Source organism: Sturnira hondurensis, unplaced genomic scaffold (genome assembly GCF_014824575.4).
Source record: "Sturnira hondurensis isolate 20B ecotype Veracruz unplaced genomic scaffold, ASM1482457v3 Scaffold0006505, whole genome shotgun sequence".
In the NCBI taxonomy this organism is placed as follows: domain Eukaryota; kingdom Metazoa; phylum Chordata; class Mammalia; order Chiroptera; family Phyllostomidae; genus Sturnira; species Sturnira hondurensis.
Window position 1 is genome coordinate 4,009,097 of NW_028079136.1, and position 9,570 is coordinate 4,018,666.

General features: G+C 48.2%; 1 protein-coding gene across 10 annotated transcripts in view; it reads right to left on the reverse strand.

The window, feature by feature from the left end:
* The window catches only part of BMAL1 (basic helix-loop-helix ARNT like 1), a 104,884-nt gene extending 95,718 nt beyond the window's left edge, over positions 1 to 9,166 (reverse strand). For 5 of the 10 annotated variants that reach the window (XM_037050032.1, XM_037050030.1, XM_037050033.1 and 2 more), the window contains exon 1: positions 9,095 to 9,166. The gene's annotated coding sequence lies outside the window, so the exon portion shown is untranslated. The remainder of the gene's footprint in view (positions 1 to 9,094) is intronic. The other 5 variants (XM_037050038.1, XM_037050035.1, XM_037050037.1 and 2 more) reach the window with 1 other exon arrangement.
* Between the last annotated feature and the right edge of the window lie 404 nt (positions 9,167 to 9,570).

A 9,570-nucleotide genomic window follows, 5' to 3' on the forward strand; every position in this document is an offset into this window, starting at 1 on the left:
GTGACTTAAACTCCAAAGTCCCTCATAAGACTGAGTTCATGAGTCTGTACTATCAGAAAGGGAAAAAGTTGAGGTTTTTCCCAAGCTGAATTCACTCATTCAACAACTACTCATTGAATGACTGCTCTGCACAGGTACTGTCTTAGTTGCTGAGGATTCAGCAACTAAAATACCTGCTCGTATTTCAGCATCTAAGGAGGAAGCCTCGGTACAATTCTAGCTCCAGAGTGAAATCCACAAAGCAAGACCTTTTTTGTGCCAACTCCTTGCCATGCCTTCAAGCAAAAACAAAAGAAAAAAATGGAATGTGCCATTCTCGACCAACCAAGCCAAGGCAGTGCTAAAAATGTCCTGTCACCCGCCGGTGAAGCTTCCCTCACTCTAGAACCTGCTGGGAAGCTCACAACATAGCATCCTGCACCCTAATCGCGTAAACTCTATATCCCTAACACCTTAAATTCCAGTTGAGCTTGGCCACTACCGCTATTTAAACATCAAACCTCTCAAACAGCACGTGTGGCGTGTGGTGCCAGAAACAAAACTCAGAGGTAGGCAGTGAGGGAGGGCGGCGGTTAGAGGGTTGGGGAGCTTTCGCTGCAGATCCCGTGGCTCTGTTCTTTGGAGCAGAAACCTCTTGTATCATCTAAGGCCTTTAAAATTTTTTTTCTTCCAGCAGGATACTGAAAATAGCTTTGCAGTTAACATTTAAAACTGTTTTGATCCCACACTCTTTCAGCTCTGCTCTCTCCTGCAAACTCATTCCATTCCTTAAGGGCACTCACAAGTATATTTCATAAGCAACAAATCATAGTCCCCATTTTTATCCTTAAGAGTTAAAAAGAAAAATGATTTACATAATTGTATGAAAGATAAGTTGGCCAAGAACACAGGAATCTTATCTGGACCAAAAGTTCTAGGACAGCATTTCTTTCAACTCATCAAGAAAGATAGCAGATCAAAAGCAAGGTTCATGTGGAATGCGTAACCACTGAGCGCCATGTGTGGGAACTTCTCCAGTTCCACATTTTTGTGTCTGTCTACTTCGTCAGGAAGCAATCTGAGGTGGCCATCTGAAGGTGGGCTTACACAATGACATATACACGCTTTCCTGTCACAGTGAGAAAACAATCTTATGGCCAACAAGGACCTGAGAAATCAAAGTTCAGTGGAGGCGACTTATCCAAAGTTAGTCAGTCAGCGGCTCCACCACGTCTGCAGCCTGGGCCTCTCCCTGCTCCCGGTGCAGGGCTTCCCCGACTCTGCACACCGCCGTCAGATTTGTAACACATGAAACGAAACCGTAAGGGCACAAGGTAAAAATCCCTTTTATCAAACTTTCTGACAGATGGGAAGAAGAGTAGCAGATGTGGCAAAGGTAAATGGGCCCCATTAATGCTACAAGTAAACGAACTATAATGCCATGTAGGTGAGGGGTCCAGCTTCAGAAGGCTCACTTAATTCTGGTAACGCTTTAGCACGAAACAGCATGGTTGCAGTTATAGTTAGCACTAAATGGCTTTCGTGGGCTTGCCTGGGAACAAAACCATGTCTTAGTTCATTTTTTTCTATAGGAAAATCTATCCTAAATTTCCATCGACTGTCTTACGGATAAACTTTTGGAACAAAACCTGTTTTTAAGATGGCCATGCATGTGAAACAAAATTCTGAGGTCTGAAGCTCTACACTAAACATAATGGAAACAATAATGGTTGGTGATACATGCTAAGAGAATATTTATGAGAAAGCCCTTCAAATCCTTAATTTGTTCATACACAATATGGTTTAGTAAAAGTCTTCTGAGTACAGTGAACTGCTATTTATACCATATATAACCAAGGGCAATTGCTCCGATTCTGTATGCAAGTATTTACAGGGCCTTTCTAGCTCTGGGCTAAAGGTTACAGGGAGGAGAAAACATCTGTACATAATGAACTCATGATCCAGGTACACTGGCCTTTACTTTCCTCAAAAAACAATCGAGCCACTTCTAGCCTCAGGGCCTTTGCACTTGTTGTTCTCTCTTCCTGGGGTACTTTCCCCTAGATCTTCCTGTAGCTGAGCTCAAATGTTACCTCTTCAGAGAGGCCTCCCTGGAAGACTCAGTTAAAACAACCACCTTCCTATCATTCGTCATCCCTACTGTTTTACTCTATTTGACTGCTTTCCCAGCATCTCTCACTACGAGGAGTTAACATGGTTAACTGCTTATGGTCTGTCTCCTCCTACTGGGACTCTGCGTTGTTCACTGCTGTGTAGTCGGTGCTCTGCACACGGTAGGCATCCAATAAACTTTGCTGAATGAGTAAATGAGTAGAGTTGGAGAGTGGGAAGTGAGGACAAGATAATTATTCATGAAACAATTTTTAAAAAATGAGAGAATTGGCCATCTGATTAGATACAATATGATAATTTGCTAAATATGAAGTACCAATGCTTCTGAATGAATGGCTGGCAATTAAACGGCGAGAGGGAGAGAAAGAGAAAGAACACACAAAAGGGACGAGTGTCATCAGAAGAGGCTTCTAAAGAAGTGAGAGACCCAAGGCAGGCTAAGGCAAGGAAGAGAGCCTCTCAGGTCAAGAGGGCAATGCGAACAAGAGCATACAGCAGGAGAGAGAGTATGGCACAGGGTGGCCCAGGCAGGGCAGGAACAAGCAGAATTGAACCTCAGGCTCCCTGCTCCTTCTGGGGATGGGGATGGGGATGGAGTAGGGAACGGGGCTGGTGAGAAAAACAGGGTCAGACTGGAGAGCCTGGAGGGCTGGCCCCAGGGTGGTCAACCACATGCTGCCATATCGGGTGGAAAGAACTGAAGGATGGAGAGGGGAGCAGAAAACTGCTTAGACGATGACCTGAGTAGTCTGAGTAGGAGGGGCAAAAAGAGCTTCTTCCCTCTGCTTAGACATGAGAAGGATGTCAGTGAGCAAATGTCAAGGCATTTTTCCCCCTTAAAAAGAGTCAGTTCCCAGAGTATCTATCTCAGCAGAGTCCATGGCAGATTCAGGCCAACTTCCCATACACCCTACACTCGGAGCCCTGGAGGAGAATGACAGAGGTTCAGAACAGTAGCAGGGAGGGCGGAGCATGTCTTTCGGTGCCTCCTAAGTCTGAGATTAATTACGTTCGGTATAGCCTATGTTTGTTACCTTTTTATCCTTTGGGGGAAAAAAGTGGTATCCAACTTCCCTGTGCAGTATATATTTGAACATTATATAACACATTTTTATGTAACAGGTTCTTGACATAAAACAATGTTTTCCTTACCATCTAAATGTATTTGGGGAACAACTGGCATTAAATATATATTTTATATATTATATATATATATATTTTTTTCTATACACACACAGAGCAGGACTGTAAATGTCTGTCTTTAGCTGGGGAGAGGAAGAAGAAGGTGAGAGACTTTGAAAAGGTCTCCTCCCCAGTAAGGAGTTCTGCAGATGGCTATGATGGGGGTTTGGGGGGGAGGTAATGAGTTCTGTTCAGAGGTTCATCTCACACAAGAAGCTGCCTGGGGAGGGGAGCCGCACGGCGTCCGATGCTGCAGAATGCCAGGAAAAAGCAAGATAGAGATGCAGAACAGGATGTGCGAATAATGCTCACAAGCCCTTGTAACTGCTACTAGGGTAACATCCGAACACGCATCCCTTGTATCCCACTGCCGAGGGCTTCGGTCCTGCTTCAAGGAGGTGCATATCACATCTGTCAACAACAAGATTTGTCACCAGTCACTGCGGGCCTCGCAGGCTCCTGGTGTGGGGCTGGGCGCTTCACATACAGGGCCTAATACAACGGTTCCTAGGAGACATCTGCTACAGCAGTTAAAGACCACACTCGAGGCCCCACGCACAAATCCTGCCCCACGCCACACTAGCTGAGTGACCCGGAATAGTTTATAAAACCACTCACTGTGGATAAGTGAGGATAATCATCACACCTACTTCACAGGGCTGTTATGAGGGTTAAACAAGTTAATAAACATAAGATGACTAACATAGAGAGTGTTTTTCTTATTTTACGGATGAGGTAAATCAGAGTCAAAGAAACTAACTGATTTGCCTAGGTCACATATTTCAAACTAGTGGTTGGCAGCTGAGGCAGTTAGCTCTATAAGATTTCTCTTGACTTTTAAAAACATGTCAATGTTTTACTCAGTATATGTACAAAATCCAACGGACAGAGGATTAACCGGAATATTGAATTAGGCAGACCATCCAACCCCTTCTTTAACCAGGCTGGATAAACAAGAATTTATACTACTTAAAAGAACAGCATGTACTAACATAAAAATCATTCGCCATCAAATGTCAGCACTCAACATTCCCCTGAAACAAAGATGACTAAAGCTTATCCAGTTCCCTCTCCCCAGATGTTAAGTTCCCAACCCAAACCGCCCTTCCACGCAGACCCGTATACTGGTGACCATGTCCACTCGTGCCCCTGTTGCATTCCTCAGCCCGTGCCCCCACCTCTCCACAGGCATAGCCCCCTTCCCTCTACCTGCTTAGTTCCTGAGTGACTAGCCCACCCCATCCCCTCCTCCAGACAGTTAACTGGATTGGACAAGCAGATCCTGAAGCTCCCTGTGCCTATCATTTTGGGGAAGAAACCAAGATGGGCTCCCCCAAAGTGCTTGCCCTGAGCAAGCTGGGGAGATACTCCCAGAGAATGCATCACTGTCTAAGAGAATTAGGTGGATCAAGGGCTGAGGCACACTGCTGCCAGGCATGGGGAGTCAGAAAAGCACGAGGAAATAGCTCCTTGGAGGACCAAGCATTTGAGCTGGGTCTTAAAGCAGTGTAGGATTTGGTCATGAGAAGGTCGGGGCATTGGCCATGGGCTGGTCCAGGGAATGGACAGTCCTTCAGTTTGACTGGACAGTTATATGTACACAGCAAAGCCTGGTCTACAGGCCGGCTGGATATGGAAAGGCAAGCAATGCAGACAGCTAACACTCATGGAGTACTTACTATGTGCCATGAATAGCTTAATGTATTTTTAGTGTTTTAACTCGTATAATCCACACTGCAACTCTTAGATATAAGGACTACAGGGATCCCAGTTTTATAGATGAGGACATCAAGACAGAGAACAAAGCAACTGGACCACAAGTCATAATCCTAGTAAGAAATAGGATATGAAATCCGGCTCCAAAGTCTGCGTTCTTAACCACCCAACCAAACTGCCACTCAGGACACCTTGGATGTGAAAGGGTACAGGCATCAGGGTATTAGGAGGAGGATGGTACGTGCAAGCAGTTTGCAACCTGTAACTCCAAGGCCACAAATGCTGGCCACAGGCTGCTGTTAGTGTGTACAGTGAACCTGCTCGCAGCTGAAGCAGGAGACTGATCATATCAGGACTAAAAATGGGAGTCTAGGCAAGGGGGATAATGCGAAGAGTGGAGGCCAGGACAGACACCTACCTCTAGGGTATGCAGGAAGAGAACCAAAAAAGCATCAGGACCCAAAGGTAGAGGAAGGAAGAGATTTCAAGGAGGGAAAGAAAGGCAGGGTCAAAGCTGCAAAGGAGCCAAGAACAATCATTTTGGACTAAGAACAGGCCCTTGGAATTCAGGGCTTAAAGTTTTTTAGAGATTTTTGGAAAGAACTATAGAGAAGGATGGTAGAGAAAGAAGCCAGAGGCCAGGAGCTAAGGATATAGATGAGAAAGAGGGTATGGTGAATGTTCACAGCCTCTGAGAGGTTGCCGGGGAGGGAGGAGAGCGAGGGACATACAGACTCAGGGGACCAAGTGTAGACTTGGGAAAGGAGGCCTGTAACAGATCTGTTTCGCCACCCTCCATCCTTCCTCTCCTAAATCAAGGCAGAGGTTTTACTGGGGTTGGTGATGAGGCTGAAGGAAAAAAACGGCATGAAAGATATTCCAGCGAGAGGACTCTGGCAGCAGTGGGAGGGAGCGGCAGCAGGCACTGAGGGAGGGCTTCCTAGTGCCAGGCGTTTTACAGGCATCATCTCCCTTGCTCCCTGGATCCTCGTACAGATTCCACGAGGCAGGCACTGTCATTACACCACAGAGAAGGAGCCTGCAGCCAGAGGAGCCAACCACTTTCCAAGGCCACACAGCCAAAACCCAAGTTCTAAGTCCTGCTACTGAGCTCCAGGCGTCCACCCAAAGTGAGGGTCCAAGAAGAGGGAACAGAGGAAAGATTCACTCGCTTTTTTTGCCCCTATGTCTATAGGGGCAAGAGACAGGATATGATGGGCAGAAAAGAAGAGATACTGAGGGAGCTTAAGTCAGGCAGAGCAGATCAGAGAAAGAGAGAGGGAGAGAGAGCGCTCCTCTACTGTGAGTATACAGCAGGGGTTGGGGGGATTTGGGGTAAGTCTGAGTATTGAAATAAAATGGCAATGTGGGGAGAAAGAACTATAGAGAAGGGTGACATGCCTCTGTTTCTGAGCTCCCAACTAAACCTTAAGTTTGCAACGGATTTTTTTTTTTTTACTTCCCTGCAAGTGTTTACCATGACACTGCCTATAATTGTATCACTGGAAGGGGCAATGTTTTTTTAATATTGACTTTCTTCCACCACAGTGAAAGTTGATGATAGAAATGGCAAATGAAAGTAAGCTTGGAGAAGGAAGGCAACCCTTACACATTCTTATAGAGTTGTGTGAACACAGCCAAGTCTTTCCACAATGTTTGTCCATCATTTAGTATATCAATTGGGTAGAAGTTGGATAAATCTGAAAGCACAGCCACTTCCTTATCCTCCCTGTGGTAGGCAAACTTCTTTTGCAAATAGCAGAAAAACTCCTAAGAAGTCATCATTTTATAAATCATTTGAAATGGAGTCTTTAAAACACCATCTGTTGATCTGTTTAAGCTTCTATGAAAACAGGATTTCAGCTCAGATATTCTGGAGGTTCCAGCAGGTAAAATGTCAACCTGAATTCAAATGTATGAAACATTTAGAGATACACAGTACTTTATAGGAGAAGGAACCTTTGGGATCACCTAGTTCAACTACCTTACTTTCCATCTGAGGCAAGTAGAAACCAGAAAGGCTCAGCAACGTGTCCCAAGTGGCACAGCCGTGCAAGCCCAAGTCTGGGCTGGGACCACGATGCTTTAACTCTCAGGCGAGTGCTCTTCCACCATGCTTGTCCTTTCCTCTTTCCTTCGCTTCAAATTTTATGGGTTGGAATAGTATGCATACTTAATGATAGTTTTAACTTATTGTCATTATTCACTGGCTTCATTTACAATTAAAACCAAAATGCCTCTATAGATCCAGCTTCAGGTGATACAATTTCAAATCACGCTCAGGAAACTTTAAAGCCTTCTAAATATGTTTGTTCATCAAACTGCTTTTGGAGACTTATCAATAAAGTGAACTCAGTAACAGATCATGGATCGAAACATTCAATTTTGGATTTTAAAAAATATTTTTGGAATTTCATTGACATGGAAATCAAATTTAACAGCAGTGATTTCTTTTTTCTTGCAAGCACAGAGAGCATGAGATTATTCAAAACTGCTCAGGAGCAGCAATGATTATTTTAAGCTCATGATTCAACCAGTACATTAATTAAGAACTCCACCAACCCAAATTGACAGATCCTGATATCAATGGGACCAGAAAAATTAAAATAATAGTTGTCATATAAAAATAGACTAAAGAGGGGAAGAGCAGCAAATGTCAGAAGGGCAAATGACAAGCAAGTGCTGGGGCAAATGAAATGCGTTTGATCAGCAGTTTTTCTGGATTTTTTTTTTAAAGAAGGCCCTGGAAATACAGGTACAGTCAAGAAATGCTTCGTGGATATCATATCTTTCTTCTGGAAGTTGGGTGATAAAACTTGGCTAATATTTCCTTCCTTGGGAGTAACTAAGCAGAGAGAAGAAACCGCAAGCGCCAAAATGACAAAACAACGCTGTATGCACGGGAAGAAGCCTAGCCGGTGAGGGAGGGGAAAGGGGACAAGGAATGTGGGGTTCGGGGTGTCAGCCTGATCCCCGCGCCGGCCAGGATAAACTTGACAACAGATACCAAAAGCCGGTGTAGTCCTTCCTTCCCCTGCGCCTGCCCTCTGGCACCTCCGTGTGCCCTGCAGCCGGCTCTCCAGACCCCTTGGCGTGGTTGACTCGTACTAGGTGGGCATTAATTCCTGTTATACTTCTTCCTCCGAGCAAACGAAAGCTCTTTTGGCTGTCAACGCCCGGCAATCACGAGCGGGAACCTTTTTTCTTCTGTGACATCTGTCAAACCTGGTGCTGGAGCTAGCCTCTCTGCGCCCTCCGCGGCGCTCCAGAGCTCCAGGACCCGCGGCGAGCCCACACCTGGACGCCCGGCGACATCCCGCGCCGTGAGGCACCTGCTCGTATACCCACGGGAGCTACCCCCGGGGCTATCCAGAACCCAGACGGCGCAGGCCATACGAAAGTTCGCAGGCTGGGGTCGACCCCAGATCACCCAGCTGCAGAGCCAGACCCCAAAATAAAGCCGAAGGGGCGGCCAGGCTCGGACTCCCTAAGCCCGACGGAGACGCCCTCCCTGCCCCCACCCATCCCTGCAGACTCCCGAAAGGGAAGTGAAGGAGAGGAGGAAGGGCAGAAGCAGCAACGCTCGCCCAACGCCCTTGGCGGTGCAGCCATCAAGGATAGTCCCCGCCGGGGTTCCCGCAGCTCCCCATGATACATCCTAGGACTCGCCCTCAGCCGGTCATTGCTCCCAAAAGGCGGAGCTGTCCCTTTAAGAGGCAGCTGGCTACTCCCTACCCCCTTCAGGTAGCGATGCCCGCGAAGGGGAAATAGGTATTTTCCTGGTCCCTTCAGGGGCGCCTGCGGCACCTCTGCCTCTGCTATCCCGCAGCGCCAGCCCCGGTGAGGGAGGATGGGGACGGACGGGCGCGGCGCCTTTAAGGGGCGCAGCCTCCCCACGGCCCGGGTGGGGGCAGGGAGCGGGCACTGGCCCTTTAAGGCCGGCAGCGGGCACGTCGGGCAGGGTTCCCTGGCGGCCGGGTTGCGACCCGGGCGGCAACGGGGTCGCCATGCCTGCCAGGGTGCTAACAGTCCCCGACGGGGTGCTCGGAGCCATGCCGCTGGCCGCCGCCAGCCCGACACTCACCGTGGCTCGCCGAGAGCGCCCGCGCCCGCGCCCCCACTCGGATCCCGCGGCGGCGGCGGCGGTGAGTCCGGCGCGGGTAAACAGGCACCTCCGTCCCTGACCTACTTTCTGCCTTCCCTAAATGTCGCACCACTAACCTACTTTCCGACCAATCCGCTCCCCGCCGGCCCAGGCCCGGCCCCCCGCCCACCAATCGCTTTGCCCAACCCCCTTTTCCCGCCCACCAATGGAGGAGCCGCTGAGCCCGGATACCTGCCTCTTCCCGCTAGCCAATCCGAGAGCCCGAAGGGAGCTGAACTCGGTCGTAGCTTCTGGCCAATCCGCACGCTGCTCGAGGCCCTGCTGGCCAGTTGTGTGGCTGCTGGAGAGACAGCTAGCCAATGGCGAGGCGACGAGGGCCGTTTACCTGCTACTTTCCCGCCACCAATCGCCTGGTACACAGAGGCGCACGCCCCGAGCAGAGGACCAATCTGAAC